The sequence below is a fragment of the Delphinapterus leucas genome, chromosome 6 (genome assembly GCF_059928025.1).
Source record: "Delphinapterus leucas isolate spDelLeu-1000000601 "Yukka" chromosome 6, BTC_Dleu_Yukka2, whole genome shotgun sequence".
Taxonomy (NCBI): Eukaryota; Metazoa; Chordata; class Mammalia; order Artiodactyla; family Monodontidae; genus Delphinapterus; species Delphinapterus leucas.
In genome coordinates, this window is record NC_143134.1 from 77,864,351 (window position 1) to 77,884,152 (window position 19,802).

The 19,802-nt window shown below is 38.2% G+C and overlaps 1 protein-coding gene across 2 annotated transcripts in view; it reads left to right on the plus strand.

Moving 5' to 3' along the window:
* Positions 1-19,802, plus strand: part of GDA (guanine deaminase) — a 131,454-nt gene that overhangs the window by 97,792 nt on the left and 13,860 nt on the right. The gene's annotated exons all lie outside the window — the stretch shown is intronic.

Consider the following 19,802-nt stretch of genomic DNA (forward strand, 5'->3'; position numbering starts at 1 on the left):
GACACCAGGGCCAATTGCTGGCATTCCCACGGTGGAGGCAGAGCCAAGGGCAGTGCTAACCTCAGTGTACTTTGTGAGCCTGTACAAAGGGTGACAGGTGACACATCAAAGTGCACTCCCAGGTGGCCAGCTTTGGTGAAGGAATACTCCGTGGTTCCTCTCCCAGTGGGAGTGCTCCAACCCTGCTTACCTCACACCACAGCTCAGAAATGCATAAGAGGCTTCTACTCCAACAACTAGGGAGCAGACCCTGCCCCCACAGGCTGTGACAACCACAGAGCAAAGAGGAGGCCCCACTCAACATCCAGTACTGGCTCTGATCACCACAACACCAGTCACAACCCCTCATCAAGAGGATAATGGCCAGTACACACTGAGGAAAGAGGCAGCAGGCATCCATATTAAAAATAGCACTTGTACCAAATATATTAAACCTACACAGGCTAATTAGGGATGCTCCCACATAAAAATAGCCCTCCAAGACCACAGTAGATAATTGTTTCTCCTAAACTTATAGAGTAAGATAAATGTAAGAAAAATGAAGAAGCAGAGGAACCACTCCCAGTTAAAAGATCAAGAGAATTCCCCTGAAAGAACAATTAACCACACCTCTCCAGCCTAACAGACACTGAATTCAAAAAGGAGAAAATCAATATCCTGAAGGAATTTAAAAAGGCTATCAATAGAAAGGCAGATTATTGTAAAAGGGAAGTAGAAACTATAAAGAGGAGCCAAGAAAAATAAGAAAACTCATTTGTTGAGATGAAAGCTGAGCCAAAGGCAGTGAATACCAGATTGAATAATGCAGAAGAAGGAATAAGTGATCTGGAAGACAGAATAATGGAAATCACTCAAACAGAACAGCAGACAGAAAGCCAAATGAAACAAAAATGAAAGCAATATAAGAGACCTATGGAATAATATGAAGCATGTAAATCTATGCATAATAGGGATTCCAGAAGAAGAAGAAAGAGAAAAGGGGATTGAAAGTGTATTTGAATAAATTATGGCTGGAAACTTCCTAAACCTAAAGAAGGAAACAGATATGCAGGTACAAGAAGCACAGGGCATCCCCAACAAGATGAACTCAAACAGACTACACCAAGACATATTATAATTAAAATGGCAAAAGTTAAAGAGGGGGATTCTAAAGGCAGCAAGAGAAAAACAGAGTTAATTATAAAGAAACCCCTATAAGGCTATCAGCTGATTTCTCAACAGAAATGTTGTAGGCCAGAAGGTAGTGGCAAGATATATTCAAAGTCCTAAAAGGGAAAAATCTGCAAACTGGGTTACTCTACCCAGCAAGATTATCATTTAGAATAGAAAGAGAGACAAAGAATTTCTCAAGACAAGCAAAAGCTAAAAAAAAACCCACAGCAATACTAAACCTATCCTAAAAGAAATATTGAAAGGTCTTCTCTAAATAGAAAAGAAGCAAGAGTCTATAGGAAAGAGAAAATCACAACTGGAAATAAGTCACTTAAATAAGCCAGTATACAGATTTAAAAAAAATCAAAAAATGTTTGTGAAAGTGATGATAACCACAATGAACAGTAAAAAGATAAACATGGGGCTTCCCTGGTGGTGCAGTGGTTGAGAATCTGCCTGCCAATGCAGGGGACACGGGTTCAAGCCCTGGTCTGGGAAGATCCCACATACCGCAGAGCAATTGGGCCCGTGAGCCACAACTACTGAGCCTGCGCGTCTGGAGCCTGTGCTCCACAACAAGAGAGGCCACGATAGTGAGAGGCCCACGCACCGCGAGGAAGAGTGGCCCCCACTCGCTGCAACTAGAGAAAGCCCTCGTGCAGAAATGAAGACCCAACACAGCCAAAAATAAACATGAAGATGTAAAAGAGGACATCAAAATCATAAAATGTGGAGTAGGAGAGTAAGAACATGTAGATTCTTTTTTTTTTTTTAGAATGTGTTTGATCCTATATGACTATCAGTCTAAAGCAAGTATGTATAGGAAGGGGTTAACATACTTGAACAACGTGGTAACAACAAATAAAAAACATACAATAGATTCACAAAACGCAAAAAAACCAGAACACAAGTGTAATATAAAAGGAAATCATCAAACCATAAAAGGAAAAACAAAAAAGGGACAAAGAAGATATACAAAATCAACTGGAAAACAAGGCTTAAAATAGCAATGAATATCTATCAATAATTATGTTAAATGTCAATGGATTAAATGCTCCAATCAAAAGACACAGAGTGGCAGATTAGTTAAAAAAAAACAAGTGCCTACAATATGTTGCTTACAAGAGACCCACTTTAGGGCAAAGAACACACATAGATAGAAAGTGAGGGGATGGAAAAAGATATTTCATCTTTTGGGGACTGCAATACTAATATCATACAAAATAGACTTTAAAACAAAGGCCGTAAAGAAAAAGAAGGACACTATATAATGAAGAATCAATACAAGAAGAGGATATTACACTTATCAACATATACGCACCCCAGATAGGAGCACCCAACTACATAAAACAAATAGTAACAGACATAAAGGGAAAAACTGATGGGAATCCAATAATAGTATGAGACTTTAACACTCTACTCACATCAACGGACAGATCTTCTAGACAGAAAATCAATAAGGCACATTGAGATCCTAAATGATACAACAGAATAGATTTAATTGATATCTTCAGGACATTACATCCAAAAAAAACCACAACAATACATATTCTTTTCAAGTGCACGTGGAACATTCTCTAGGATTTACCACATACTAGGACACAAAACAAGCCTCAATAAATTTAAGTGTGTAGAAATTATTTCAAGCATCTTTTCTGACCACAATGACATGAAACTAGGAACCAATCAGAGGAAAGAAATGAGAATAAAATGATTACATGGAGACTAAACAACATGCTACTAAAAAACCAGTGGGTCAACAATGAATACAAAGAGGAAATTAAAAAATACCTTGAGGCAAATGACAATGAAAACATAACCATATAAAATCTATGGGATGCTGCAAAAACAGTTTGTTAGAGGGTAGTTCATATCAATACAGATCTTCCTCAGAAAACAAGAAAAATCTCAAACAACCTAACCTACCACCTAAAAGAACTAGAAAAAGAACAAAAGCTAAAGTCAACAGAAGGAAGGAAATAATAAAGATCAGAGAGGAAATAAATAAAATAGAGATTAAAAATTAGAAAAAAAAGATCAATAAAACCAAGAGCTGGTTCTTCAAAAGGGTAAATAAAATTGACAAAGCTCTGGCCAGGCTCACCAGGAAGAAAAGGGAACCCATATAAACAAAATAAGAAATGAAAAAGGAGAAGTAAAATCCAATACCACAGAAATACAAAAAACCATAAGAGAATACTATGAATAATTATATGCCAACAAATTCAACAACCTGGAAGAATGGACTTGTTTCCAGAAACATAGAGCCCACCAAAACTGAATAAAGAAGAAATAGATAATTTGAACAGACCGATCACTAGAAGTGAAATAGAATCTGTAATTTTACAAAACTCTCTATAATACAAAAGTCCAGGACCACATGGCTTCACAGGCGAAATCTACCAAACATACAAAGAACTTATACCAATCCTTCTCAAACTCTTCCAAAAGATTGAAGAGGAGGGAACACTCTCAAAGACATTCTGTGAAGCCACCTGAGAGCAAAACCAGACAAAGACAACACCAAAATAGAAAATTACAGGCCAATATCTTTGATGAATATAGACGCAAAAATTTTCAGCAAAATATTAGCAAACCAAATCTAACAACACATAAAAGAGATCATACACCACGACCAAGTTGTATTTATCCCAGGATCACAAGGATGGTTCAACATACACAAATCAATCAAAGTGATACACCACATCTACAAAAGTAAAGACAAAAATCACATGATGATCTCAAAAGATGCAGAAAAAGCATTTGATAAAATTCAACATCCATTCATGATAAAAACTCTTACCAAAGTGGGTAGAGAGGGAACATATCTCAACATAATAAAAGCTATTTATGACAAACCCACAGCCAATATAATACTCAATGGTGAAACGCTGAAAGCTTTCCCACTAAAATCTGGAACAAGACAGGATGCCCACTCTCACCACTTCTATTCAACACAGTATTCGAAGTCCTAGCCACAGCAATCAGACAAGAAAAAGAAGTAAAAGGTATAAAAATTGTAAGGGAAGAGGTAAAACTGTCATTACATGCAGATGACAAGATATTATACAGAGAAAACCCTTAAGATTCCACACAAAAGCTAATAGAACTGATAAATTCAGCAAGGTAGCAGGATACAAGATCAACTTAAAGAAAGCAGTTGTGTTTCTTCATACTCAAAATAAGAGAAAGGGAATGAAAAAAACAATCCCTTTTAAAATTCCATCAAAAAAATAAAATACTTAGGAATAAACCTGACCAAGAAGGTGAAAGACTTACATGCTGAGAATGATAAAATATTAATAAAGGAAATTGAAGATGATTCAAAGAAATGGAAAGATATCCCATGCTCTTGGATTGGAAGAATTAATATTGTTAAAATGGCCATACTACCCAAAGCAATCTACAGATTTAATGTGATCCCTATCAAATTACCCATGACATTTTTCACATAACTAAAACAAATAATCCTAAAATTTATATGGAACCATAAAAGACCCAGAACTGCCAAACAATCCTGAGGAAGAAGAACAAAAGAGGAGGCATAACCCTCCCAGACTCCAGACAATACTACAAAGTTACAGTAATCAAAACAGCATGGTATTGGCACAAAAACAGACATATGTATCAATGGAACAGAAAAGAAAGCACAGAAATAAACCCACACACCTGCAGTCAATTAATCTTTGGCAGAGGAGGCAAGAATATACAATGGAAAAAATACAGTCTCTTCACCAAGTAGTATTGGGAAAGTTGGACAGCCACATGTAACCCAATGAAGTTAGAACACACCCTTACACCATACACAAAAATAAACTCAAAATGGCTTAAAGACTTAAATATAAGACATGACACCATAAAACTTCTAGAAGAGAACATAGGCAAAACATTCTCTGACATAAGTTGCACCAATGTTTTCTTAGGTCAGTCAATAGAAATAGAAAGCAAATATTAATAGAAATAAAAACAAGGCCAATAAAAATAAAAGCAAGGCAATAGGAATAAAAGAAAAATAAAAGTAAAAATAAACAAATGGGACCTAATCAAACTTACAAGCTTTTGTACAGCAATCAAAACCATCAACACAATGAAAAGACAACATATGGACTCGGAGAAAACATTTGCAAATGATGCTACCAACAAGGGCTTAATTTCCAAAATATATAAACAGCTCATACAACTCAACAACACACACACAAAAACAAACAACCCAATCAAAATATGGGCAGAAGACCTTAATAGACATTTCTCCAAAGAAGACATAAAGATGACCAACAGGCACATGGAAAGATACTCAACATCACTAATTATTAGAGAAATGCAAATCAAAACTACAATGAGGTAGCACCTCACACCAGTTAGAATGGGCGTCATCAGAAAATATACAAACAACAAATGCTGGAGAGGGTGTGGAGAAAAGGCAACCTTCCTTCACTATTGGTAGGGATGTAAAGTGCAGCCACTATGGAGAACAGTATGGAGGTTTCTCAAAAAACTAAAAAGAGAGTTGCCATATGATCCAGCAGTCCCACTCCTGGGCATATATCCAGGTAAAACTATAATTCGAAAAGATACATGCACCCCTATGTTCATAGCAGTGCTGTTTACAATAGCCAAGACATGGAAGCAACCTAAAAGTCCATCGACAGATGAATGGATAAAGAAGATGTGGTACATATATACAATGGAATACAATTCAGCCATAAAAAAGACTGAAATAATGTCATTTGGTATTATCTAGAGATTATCATACCAAGTGAAGTAAGTAAGAAGGAGAAAGACAAATACCATATGATATCCCTTATGTGTGGAATCTAAAATATGATACAAATGAACCTACCTACAAAACAGAAACAGACTCACAGACATAGAGAACAGACTTGTGGTTGCTGAGGAGGGTGGGAGGGAGAGGGATGGACTGGGAGTTTGGGGTTAGTAGATGCAAACTATTACATTTAGAATGGATAAACAACAAGGTTGTAGTGTAAAGCACAGGGAACTCTACTCAATATCCTGTGATAAACCATAATAGAAAAGAATATGAAAAACAATATATATATATGTGTAAACTGAATTACTTTGCTGTATAGCAGAAATTAACACATTGTAAATCAACTATACTTCAATAAAATAATTTTTTAAATTAATTAATTTAAAATTAATTTTGTTAAGTGAAAAAAGCCAGGGACAAAAGAGCACACAACTGTATGGTTTGTTCCCTTCGTATGAAATCCAGGGATCAACAGAGCTAACCTACAATGACAGAAATCAGAAAGTGGTTGCCAAGGCTTGGGGGTGGGTGTGGGGAGGGGAATTGACTGGAAAGGGTCATAAGGGACCTTGCTGGAGTGATGGAAATGTTTAATATCTTGTTTTCTTGAAAGGTAGTTAAATGCCTATATACAATTGTTAACATGCATCAAACTGAACACGAGTTCTGTGCATTTTATGATATCTTAATTATCCTTCAGTTAAAAAACAAGAAACAAGCCATATAGAAAGCTATGAGATGTAGAATTATTGTTGCAGAAAATTAAATCAGTGGTGTGGAAAACAAAGTTGACCAAAGATCAAAGGGGGGGTTTGAGCATGATCCACATGGAGGGCAGAGAGCACAGCACCAGCACATGAGACTTTCCTGACCAAGGTTCCAGAACTAATGGAACAGAAGCAATAATAAGAGCTCTAAAGGATAAATCTTTTCTGAGGTTAAGAAAGAACCAAGAGTCATATTGCAGGAACTTACCCTGTTCTAGGCTAAACCATAATTGAACTCATTATGGCAAAATATTTGAATTATAAAGAAAAAGAAAAAAAGTTCTAAAACATTGAGGCAGGGGAAAAGTCAGTTATCAATAAAACAAAAACCAATTTGGTTGCAGTTGTTTTTGTTGGCCCACAAAATATCAAGAACAGGAGTTTGGAGACAAAGTAGTTGTTATTCAAGAATATTATACTGGACCACATTCTCCCTCATGTGTGAAGGCAACAAAATTCTCAGATGTACAAAGGTTTGGAAAATATTCTCCCCATGAACCCTTTGAAGAAATTAGTTGAAAATCTTTATCATTCAATGAGTGATGAGGCAAAATGAAGGGTCATGGTATAGAGGAGTAATGGTACAACAGGATGTCAGGGAAGGCTAAAATCATTTAAAACAGGAACAAGAAAAAACTGTAAAGGAGTTTAAAAAATGATAGTAAAACTCAATGTATTTCAAGAGAGAATACACACAATGTTAAAAGTAATATCCTTTTTAAAAAACTATCCGACTATGAGTCTTAAACTGCTCTAAAAACAAAGTCTTAATAAACAACAACAACAAAACATTTAAATAAATCAAAATGGCAACATAAATCAAGAAGGTGTTTCCCTCTGTTTGGGCAGAGGTTCCTGGGACCTGAATATATGATGCTTTTTTAAAAAAAATTTTATTGGAGTATAGTTGATTTACAATGTTGTGCTTGTTTGAGGTGTACAGCAAAGTGAATCAGTTATACATATACATATATCCACTTTTTCAGATTCTTTTCCCATATAGGCTATTAGAGCATTGAGTAGAGTTCCCTTTGCTATACAGTAGGTCCTTATTAGTTATCTATTTTATATATAGTAGTGTGTATGTATGATGCTATTTTTGAAACTGCATGTCAGGTCCTTCTGTTTTGGTATTTTCCCTATCTCATTTGAACGTCTTCAATATTTTATCATAAAATTTTAAAATAATATACAGGCTGCAAAAAGAACTTTCCAAGTACTAAAAATTATTCTACTTTCTGATTTTCTTAACAGAAACTGAGAAGTTGTGGTTTATGTGTAAGGTTGAGAGGATGAAGATATATTTGGCAAGTGGGCGCAAAATTATAAGTGTATAAAATTCTTTATCTCAGGAAAAAAAGGACATAACAAATTACCAAAAAAACAGTAACCTGAAAAAAAAAATGGAACAACTTTATATCAACAAGACCTACAAATTCATCAAAACAACATATATGGAGCCAGGGTTCCACTTTCTGGGGACAAATTCCTATCCTTCTAAACTTACTTCAATTAATCCCAAAGCAGCATTCTTTGATGAACTTGTAGATTCCAATCCAATGTTTACATGCTTTTTCACAATCCATTATTCCCTTCCTAATTTTTAAGTATCTTAGATGCCAGAGTACTCACTATAATCATTCCCTTGGAACTTCCTCGTTTCTCATGTCCCTCTTGTTTTCTTTGTATTCACTTTCGAAAAGCCCAACCCCCTTAGTTGTCTCAACTATTCCCCTTCTCAGTGTTTACAGCTGAGTAGCTGGATGTTGCTGGAAAAGAATTTTCTAGTGGTTTCATTTTAAATGTTGCTCTCAAATCCTAAGTGGCCCTTGGCCCTACCCAAATAGACAATTATGTTCCTCTAATATGTCCCCATATTCCAAGACAGACTTATCTCATTTCTTCCTAAACTCTTAATCCCAAATCATACCCTCCTCACTTCCAGCTAATGGCCTTATCTCATAAGTCTTTGAGAAAATAGAACAATCAGAAGCCCTACCTACATGTTCCCCACCACCAAATTTACATACCTTCCTCCATCTGCTTCCATTTTCTCTTCTTTTCCTTGCTATAGCTGAAAAAAATTTCTCTTCAAATCTAAGGCAAAAACTAAAATACTCTGAGGTGTGTTCTGTACTTTCTCCTCTCCCATGATCTCAATAAATTAATTCCACTGGTCACTAACTCTCCTGCATCATTGTTATCTCCTCCCTACTGGATCATTCCTTCAGGATACAAACATTCTCTAGTATCTCCTGATCTTTTAAGCAAAGACATGAAGAAAACCTCTCTCTTAATTAGACATCCTCTACTGGCTCCTGCCCCACCTCTCTGTTCCCCTTCACAGCAAAACCTCTTTGATGAGTGAGTACCCACACTGCTACCACTTCCTAGGCACTCTTTCATTCCTCCACCCACTTCAGCCTGGCTTCTTACCACCCTCCATAGTAACGAACCTTGTCCTTTCTCCCCTGAGCTGTTACCACTGTGATCTCTTTTGCTGCCAACTCCAAAGGACACCAGTCTGTCCTTAACACACTGGACTTCTCCTTGTCCCAACAATCTTACCTCGGATTCAGTGAAACCACACTGTTTTAGGTTCTCTTCTTCCTCTCTTGCCTGCCCTTCTTCATCTTTGCTAAAGGTCCCTTCTCTTCCTGGCTATTCAAAAGCTTTCCTCAAGGCTCAGTCCTAGGCTCTCCTCTTTTCACTTCCTTCTTAGGAGCTATCACCTGCAATCATGGCTTTACATGATTACATATATGCAGATGACTCAGGTTTTTATATCCAGCCCAGACTCCTCTTTGAATTCCAAACCTGTATTTTCAATTGCTTACTTTCTCCTTTATCTTTGACCCCTCCTCATAGAATCCCCAAACTTCATTATACCCTCAAACACATTTAAGCCTGGTTCTCTTAAATGCCTCTCCTTCTCAGAGAATTCAATTTCTCAAAGTAAAACCTTGGGCATTGTTTTGGGGACCTTCTCCCTCACCTCTTCCCCATGTTTAAGCCAGTACAATATCCAGCCTCATGACTTCTTAATATCTCCTGAATCCATCCTCTTTTCCCATATCAGCTACCACCACCTGATGCAAGCTGCCTGAATGCCTGCATTAGCTTCCTAATCAGTCTCATATTCATCCTGGGGCCTTCTAATCCAGTCTCCTCTCTTCAAAAGTATCGCAATGAGGGCTTCCCTGGTGGCGCAGTGGTTGAGAGTCCGCCTGCCGATGCGGGGGACACGGGTTCGTGCCCCGGTCTGGGAGGATCCCACGTGCCGCAGAGCGGCTGGGCCCGTGAGCCATGGCCGCTGAGCCTGCACATCCGGAGCCTGTGCTCTGCAACAGGAGAGGCCACAACAGTGAGAGGCCCGCGTACAGCAAAAAAAAAAAAAAGTATCGCAATGAAAATATGACCATTTCACTCCCTCCTGATTACCACCTTCAGTGGGATTTTGAATATGCAAACCTCTTTACAAGGCCACAAAGTTCTGCATGCTGTGACACCTCTCCATCTCCCAGCCTCACACCTCGCACTACTCTCTCCTCCCTACAGTGCTTTTAATCCCCTCTATGAATCACACTCCCTTCTGTCAAAAGACCTTTGTGCCTTCTGTTCCTCAGCCTGGAATACCCTTTACGTCTCTCTAAACATGGCTGAGTTCTCATTTTTGTCCAGGTTTAAATGTCATTGACTTAACAAGGTTTTCTCTGACCATCCTGTCTAAATGGGCTTTCTGGAGAACATTCAAGATGGTGGAGGAGTAAGACGTGGAGATCACTTTCCTCCCCACAAATACATCAAAAATACACCTACATGTGGAACAACTCCTACAGAGCACCTACTGAATGCTGGCAGAAGACCTCAGACTTCCCAAAAGGCAAGAAAATCCCCACGTACCTGGGTAGGGCAAAAAAAAAAAAAAGGAAAACCAGAGACAAAAGAATAGGGACAGGACCTGCACCTCTGGGAGGGAACTGTGAAGGAGGAAGAGCTTCCACACACTAGGAAGCCCCTTCACTGGAGGAGATGGCGGGGGGGTGGGCAGGGGGAAGCTTTGGAGCCACGGAGGAGAGCGCAGCAACAGCGGTGCAGAGGGCAAAGCGGAGAGATTCCCGCACAGAGGATCCATGCCGACCGGCACTCACCAGCATGAGGGCTTGTCTGCTCACCCGCCGGGGCTGGTGGGGCTTGGGCTTTGGAGGTCAGACCCCAGGGAGAGGACTGGGGTTGGCTGTGTGAACACAGCCTGAGAGTGCTAGTGTGACACAGCAAGCTGGGAGGGAGTTGGGGAAAATGTCTGGACCTGCCTAAGAGGCAAGAGACCATTGTTTTAGGGTGTGTGAGGAGAGGGGATTCCTTCCCTGTCTGTCCACAGAAGGCAGAGCACCCCCTAAATGAGCTCCAGAGATGGGTGCAAGCTGCGGCTATCAGCATGGACACCAGTGATGGGCATGAAATGCTAAGGCTGCTGCTGCAGACACCAGGAATCCTGTGTGCAAGCACAGGTCACTGTCCACACCTCCCCTCCTGGGAGTTGGTGCAACCTGCCACTGCCAGGTTCCTGTGATCCAGGGACAACTTCCCCAGGAGAATGCACAGTGCGCCTCAGGCTGTTGCAACGTCATGCTGGCTTCTGCCACCACAAGATCGCCCCACATTCCATACCCCTCCCTCCCCCTGGCCTGAGTGAGCCAGAGCCCCCCAATGAGCCGCTCCTTTAACCCCCTCCTGTCTGGGTGAAGAACAGATGCCAGAGGGTGACGTACAGGCAGACGCGGGGCCAAATCCAAACCTGAACCTCAGGAGCTGTGCAAACAAGAGAAAGGGAGATCTCTCCCAGAAGCCTCAGGAGCAGCAGATTAAATCTCCACAGTCAACTTGATATACCCTACACCTGAGCAATGCCAGAATAGATAACAAATCATCCCAAAACTGAGGCGGTGGACTTTGGGAGCAACTGGAGACTTGGGGTTTGCTGTATGAGTCAGACTAATTTCTGATTTTTATGTTTATCTTAGTATAATTTTTAGTGCTTGTTATCATTGGTGGATTTGTTTATTGGTTTGGTTGCTCTTTTTTATTACGTTAAAACTTTTAAAATTTTAATATATTTTTATTTTAATAACTTTCTTTTCTTTTCTTTTCTTCTCCTCTCTCTCTCTCTTCTCACTTTTCTTCTGAGCCGTGTGCCTAACAGGGTCATGGTGCTCCAGCCAGGTATCAGGCCTGGGCCTCTGAGGTGGGAGAGCTGAGTTCAGCACACTGGACCACCAGAGGCCTCACAGCTCCATGTAATATCAATTGACGAGAGCTCTCCCAGAGCTCCGTCTCAATGTTAAGACCCAGCTCCACTCAACAACTAGCAAGCTCCAGTGCTGGACACTCCAGGCAAAACAACTAGTAAGAACACAACGCCACCCATTAGCATAGAGGTTGCCTAAAATCATAATAAGGTCACAGACACCCCAAAACACACGACCAGACGCAGTCCTGCCCGCTAGAAAGACAAGATGGAGCCTCATCGACTGGAACACAGGCACCAGTCCCCTCCACCAGGAAGCATACACAACCAACAGAACCAACCTTACCAACTGGGGGCAGACACCAAAAAACCAGGAACTACTAACCTGCAGCCAGCAAAAAGGAGACCCCAAACACAGTTAAGCAAAATGAGAAGACAGAGGAATACGCAGAAAATGAAGAAGCAAAGCAGAAACCCACCAGACCAAACAAATGAAGAGGAAACAGGCAGTCTACCTGAAAAAGAATTCAGAGTAATGATAGTAAAGATGATCCAAAATCTTGCAAACAGAATGGAGAAAATACAAGAAACGTTTAAGAACCTAGATGAACTAAAGAACAAACAAACATTGTGTTGTGATGAACAACACAATAAATGAAATTAAAAATTCTCTAGAAGGAATCAATAGCAGAATAACTGAGGAAGAGAAACGGATAAGTGACCTGGAAGGTAAAAGAGTGGAAATAACTACTGCAGGGCAGAATAAAGAAAAAAGAATGAAAAGAATTGTGGACAGTCTCAGAGACGTCTGGGACAACACTAAATGCATAAAAATTTGAATTCTATGGATCCCAGAAAGAGAGGAGAAAAAGAAAGGGACTGAGAAAATATATGAAGAGATTATAGCTGAAAACTTCCCTAATATGGGAAAAGAAATAGTCAACTCCAGGAAGTGCAGAGAGTCCCATACAGGATAAATCCAAGGAGAAACATGCCAAGACACATATTAATCAAACTATCAAAAATTAAATACAAAGAAAAAATATTAAAAGCAGCAAGGGAAAAGCAAAAAATAATATACAAGGGAATCCCATAAGCCTAACAGCTGATTTTTCAGCAGAAACTCTGCAAACCAGAAGGGAGTGGTAGGACATATTTAAAGTGATGAAAGGGGAAAACCTACAACCAGTATTCCCCAGAAAGGATCTCATTCAGATTTGATGGAGAAATTAAAAGCTTTACAGACAAGCAAAAGCTAAGAGAATTCAGCACCATCAAACCAGTTTTACAACAAATGCTAAAGGAACTTTTCTAGGCAGGAAACACAAGAGAAGGAAAAGACCTACAAAAACAAACCCAAGGACATCCCTGGTGGCGCAGTGGCTGAGAGTCTGCCTGCCAATGCAGGGGACACGGGTTTGTGCCCCGGTCTGGGAAGATCCCACATGCTGTGGAGCGGCTGGGCCCATGAGCCATGGCCGCTGAGCCTGCGCATCCGGAGCCTGTGATCCGCAACGGGAGAGGCCACAACAGTGAGAGGCCCGCATACCGCAAAAAAACCCCAAACAAACAAAAAACAAAAACAATTAAGAAAGAGGTAATAGGAACATACATATTGATAATTACCTTAAATGTAAATGGATTAAATGCTCCAACCAGAAGACACAGACCGGCTGAATGGATACCAAAACAAGACCCATATATATGCTGTCTAAAAGAGACCCACTTCAGACCTAGGGACACATACACACTGCAAATGAGGGGATGGAAAAAGATATTCCATGCAAATGGAAATCAAAAGAAAACTGAAGTAGCAATTCTCTTATCAGACAAAAAAGACTTCAAAATAAAGACTATTAAAAGAGACAAAGAAAAACACTATATAATGATCAAAAGATCAATCCAAGAAGAAGATATAACAATTGTAAATATTTATGCACCCAACATAGGAGCACTTCAATACTTAAGGCAAATGCTAACAGCCATAAAAGGGGAAATCGACAGTAACACAAACATAGTTGGGGACTTTAACACCCCACGGTCACCAATGAACAGATCATCCAAGATGAAAATAAATAAGGAAACACAGGCTTTTATTGATAACATTAAACAAGATGGACTTAATTGATATTTATAGGACATTCCATCCAAAAACAACAGAATACACTTTCTTCTCAAGTGCTCATGGAACATTCTCCAGGATGGATCATATCCTGGGTCGCAAATCTAGCCTTGGTAAATTTAATAAAATTGAAATCGTATCAAGTATCTTTCCTGACCACAATGCTACGAGATTAGATATCAATTATAGGAAAAAATCTGTAAAAAATACAAACACTGGAGGCTATATACTACACTAGTAAATAACCAAGTGATCACTGAATAAACCAAAGAGGAAATAAAAAAAAAAAACTAGAAACAAATGACAATGAAAACACGACGACCCAAAACCTGTGGGATGCAGCAAAAGCAGTTCTAAGAGGGAAGTTTTTAGCAATATATCCCTACCTTAAGAGACAAGAGATATCTCAGACAACCTAACCTTACACCTAAAGCAATTAGAGAAAGAAGAACAAAAGAAAACCCAAAGTTAGCAGAAGGAAAAAAATCATAAAGATCATATCAGAAACAAATGAAAAAGAAGGAAACAATAGCGAAGATCAATAAAACTAAAAGCTGGTTCTTTGAGAAGATAAACAAATTTGATAAGCCATTAGTCATACTCACTAAGAAAAAAAGGGAGAAGGCTCAAATCAACAAACTAGAAATAAAAAAGCAGAAGTAACACCTGACACTGCAGAAATACAAAGGATCATGAGAGATTACTACAAGGAACTATACGCCAATAAAATGGACAACCTGGAGGAAATGGATAATTTCTTAGAAAAGCACAACTTTCGGAGACTGAACCAGGAAGAAATAGAAAATATAAACAGACCAATCACAAGCACTAAAATTGAAACTGTGATTAAAAATCTTCCAACAAACAAAAGCCCAGGACCAGATGGCTTCACAGGCAGATTCTATCAAACATTTAGAGAAGAGCCAACACCTATCCTTCTCAAACTCTTCCAAAATATACCAGAAGGAGGAACACTCCCAAACTCATTCTACGAGGCCACCATCACCCTGATACCAACACCAGACAAAGATGTCACAAAGAAAGAAAACTACAGGCCAGTATCACTGATGAACATAGATGCAAAAATCCTCAACAAAATATTAGCAAACAGAATCCAGCAGCACATTAAAAGGATCACACACCATGATCAAGTGGGGTTTATCCCAGAATTGCAAGGATTCTTCAATATACGCAAATCAATCAATGTGATACACCATATTAACAAATTTAAGGAGGAAAACCATATGATCATCTCAATAGATGCAGAGAAAGCTTTCAGCAAAATTCAACACCCATTTATGATATAAACCCTCCAGAAAGTAGACAGAGAGGGAACTTTCCTCAACATAATAAAGGCCATATATGACAAACCCACAGCAAACATCGTTCTCAATGGTGAAAAACTGAAACCATTTCCACTAAGATCAGAAACAAGACAAGGTTGCCCACTCTCACCACTATTATTCAACATAGTTGTGGAAGTTTTAGCCACAGCAATCAGAGAAGAAAAAGAAATAAAAGGAATCCAAATCAGAAAAGAAGGAGTAAAGCTGTCACTGTTTGCAGATGACATGATACTATACATAGAGAATCCTAAAGAGGCTACCAGAAAACTACTAGAGCTAATCAATGAATTTGGTAAAGTAGCAGGATACAAAATTAATGCACAGAAATCTCTTGCATTCCTATACACTAATGATGAAAACTCTGAAAAGGAAATTAAGAATACACTCCCATTTACTATTGCAACAAAAAGAATAAAATACCTTGGAATAAACCTACCTAGGCAGACAAAATACCTGTATACAGAAAACTGTAAGACACTGATGAAAGAAATTAAAGATGATTCAAACAGATGGAGAGATATACCAAGTTCTTGGATTGCAAGAATCAATATTGTGAAAATGACTCTACTACCCAAAGCAATCTACAGATTCAGTGCAATCCCTATCAAATTACCAATGGCATTTTTCACAGAACTAGAATAAAAAATCTCACAATTTGTATGGAAACACAAAATACCCAAATAGCCAAAGCAATCTTGAGAAACAAATCAGAGCTGGAGAAATCAGGCTCCCCGTCTTCAGACTATACTAGAAAGCTACAGTAATCAAGACAGCATGGTACTGGCACAAAAACAGAAATATAGATGAATGGAACACGATAGAAAGATAAATCCACACACATGTGGTCACCTTATCTTTGATATGGAAGGCAAGAATATACAATGGAGAAAAGACGGTCTCTTCAATAAGTGGTGCTGGGAAAAGTGGACAGATACATGTAAAAGAAGGAGATTAGAATACTTCCTAACACTATACACAAAAATAAACTCAAAATGGATTAAAGACCTAAATGTAAGGCCAGAAAGTATAAAACTCTTAGAGGAAAACACAGGCAGAACACGCTATGACATAAATCAAAGCAAGATCCTTTTTGACCCACTTCCTAGAGTAATGGAAATAAAAACAAAAACAAACAAATGGGACCGAATGAAACTTAAAAGCTTTTGTACAGCAAAGGGAACCATAAACAGGATGAAAAGGCAACCCTCAGAATGGAAGAAAATTTTTGCAAACGAAGCAACTGACAAGGGATTAATCTCCAAAATATACAAGCAGCTCATGCAGCTCAATATGAAAAAAACCCCCAAACAACTCAATCCAAAAACGGGCACAAGACCTAAGTAGACATTTCTCCAAAGAAGATATACAGATTGCCAACAAACACATGAAAGGATGCTCAACATCACTACTCATTAAAGAAATGCAAATCAAAACCACAATGAGGTATCACCTCACACCAGTCAGAATGGTCATCATCAAAAAATCTACAAACAGTAAATGCTGGAGAGGGTGTGGAGAAAAGGGAACCCTCTTGCACTGTTGGTGGGAATGTAAATTGATTCAGCCACTATGGAGAACAGTATGAGGGGGTCCTTAAAAAATTAAAAATAGAACTACCATATGACCCAGCAATCCCACTATTGGGCATATACCCTGAGAAAACCATAATTCAAAAAGAGTCATGTACCACAATGTTCATTGCAGCACTATTTACAATAGCCAGGATATGGAAGCAACCTAAGTGTCTGTTGACAGATGAATGGATAAAGAAGATGTGGCACATATATACAATGGAATATTACTCAGCCATAAAAAGAAACGAAATTGAGTTATTTGTAGTGAGGTGGATGGACCTAGAGTCTGTCATACAGTGTGAAGTAAGTCAGAAAGTGAAAAACAAATACCGTATGCTAACACATATATATGGAATCTAAAAAAAAAAAATGGTTCTGAAGAACCTAGGGGCAGGACAGGAATAAAGACGCAGATGTAGAGAATGGACTTGAGGACATGGGGGGAAGGGTAAGCTGGGACAAAGTGAGAGAGTAGCATTGATATATATACACTACCAAGTGTAAAATAGATAGCTAGTGGGAAGCAACTGCATAGCACAGGGAGATCAGCTCGGTGCTTTGTGACCACCTAGAGGGGTGGGATAAGGAGGGTGGGAGGGAGGCTTAAGAGGGAGGGGATATGGGGATATGTGTGTGCATATAGCTTATTTACTTTGTTGTACAGCAGAAACTAATATAACATTGTATAGCAATTATACTCCAATAAAGATGTTGAAGAAAAAATAATTACTCTAATAAAATTTGTTTATTTACCTATTTGACAATAAGTAAATAAATGGGCTTTCTACCTCCATTTTCTTTATCACTAACTGAACACAGTTTATAGTTAATATTTGTTTGTTCATGTCTCTTTTCCTTCTCCTCCACTAGATAGTAAGCTCATGTGGAACCTGTAACTTTCATTTATGAGTGCTTAAATAAATCAGGCACAAAGAAGGTGCTTAGTAAATCTGTCAGTAAATGGATGAACGCATAAGATGAACACACACATGTAAAATTACTTCCTTTTATTTTTCTATTGCCCTCTTGCTCAAGATTTTACTCTTATACAGTTTTCTTAGCTTCTTCTTGTAATAAATAATATCCTTATTTTGACTCTGGCAAGGAAGTGATAGTTCCACTCTTTTTCATGATAGTAGAGGTGGCATGGGGTTAGGGAACAGATTTTCTGAGAAAAAGCACCCATTTTCTTCCCTCCACCATTCTCCCATGCAGTCTCTACCCTTTGGTCCTCATTCCCCAGCACTTATATTATTTAACTGGATTTTCTCAGCAACTGTTAAGATAAATGATGTTATTTCTATTTTCTGAGAAAATTGAGGGTCATAAGTACTGAGTAAGAATCAAAGGTCAACAAAGCAAAAACCAGTCCAAATCCACAGTTTAAAACCAGGTCGGTAAAATGTGGAAGTTCACCGTTTCTTTTTCCAGCCTATCACTCTGCCTCTTGTTACAGATAAAGCGCGGATTCTACCTACATTACATGTGCTGTGGAGGAAAGAAGAAGCCTCACTGGGCAGGGCAGGGATCGGGAAGTTAGTATCATGCTGGAAATTCTTCGAAGAAAAGCTTGACTCTTACACATATGGTTCTGACTAAATATCATCGTTTGTGTGGTCCGGGGTTCATTCTTTCATCTGCCCAGTATTGTTCCATGTTGGAAGCTACTTCATTAACAACATCCAGAAGAATAAAGGATGATTAAGTCATCTTATAAGTCAGCAACATAAGATGGCTCTCAAAATTTTCTCAAGAAATTACATAGCATTATTTCCTAATCTATCCTTTTTCTTTGTAAATGGATAGTTCTGGTTATATACTGAGGAAAAGACTACTTTCTGTCATATTTTATAAAACCTGTTTTTATAACTGCAAGTATTTAAATCTTCCATGTTCACACCATCCTAAGAGCATTGCTTTTGTTTTTCTGTTTCCTTCCACTCTTCACCCACATATTTTGAAATATATATTCAATCTTTACATATTTCCATACCATGTAGTGATAGCATTTTATTCTGCTTTTAGACTGAACATTTTCTTTGTTCTGGTAATAAAGAATCAGTAGACAAAGTATTTCAAAGCTTAATGTGCATTATTCCCAAATTGCATTTGTTTTCTTAGTTTGATGCTCTGATAAAATGAAAGGCTAATTGATGGTTACTGTATATTAAAGTGGACCAGCTAAGTCGATGAGTAAAAGTTATCAAGGAACTGGATGATCTTCTGGCAATACTATTCTGGCTAAAGAAAAGTATTTAAAAAAAAATCATACAAGTTTATCTAAAGACATGTAAGGCAGTTGAACATAAAATTAAACTGCAATCTAGGATTATTATTTAATAGGCTATTATTTTTTATCTTTGCAATATATATAGGCACTAACAATTATATATGTCTTCCTAGACATGACAGAGGGAACCCTTGAAATATAAAGTGTATTTTATAAGCTATAGATGTACTTTTCCTCTAATAAAACATGTAAACTTACTTGACATTTATTTATACAAACTCATTAAATAACTTCTATATTCATTCTTGTCAAAGGTAGTATTTCAATTTAATTATGATTAGGGACTTATTTAAATCACTATAAAGATCTCATTCCTCATCTAATGATGCCAGGGACAAATATAAAGCTGTCTATATCAGCATTGCTCATTTATTACACCAATTTTCCAGAATATATAGGTCATTCTAAAAGCTCTCCCTGAAAAAAATATAAAGTAGCTTTTTAATTCTCAAAGTTCTCATCAGAATTAAAATAGGTCAAATTTTTAGAGCATAGAGCTGTGAGATTATTTTACATTATTTTTATTTATTTG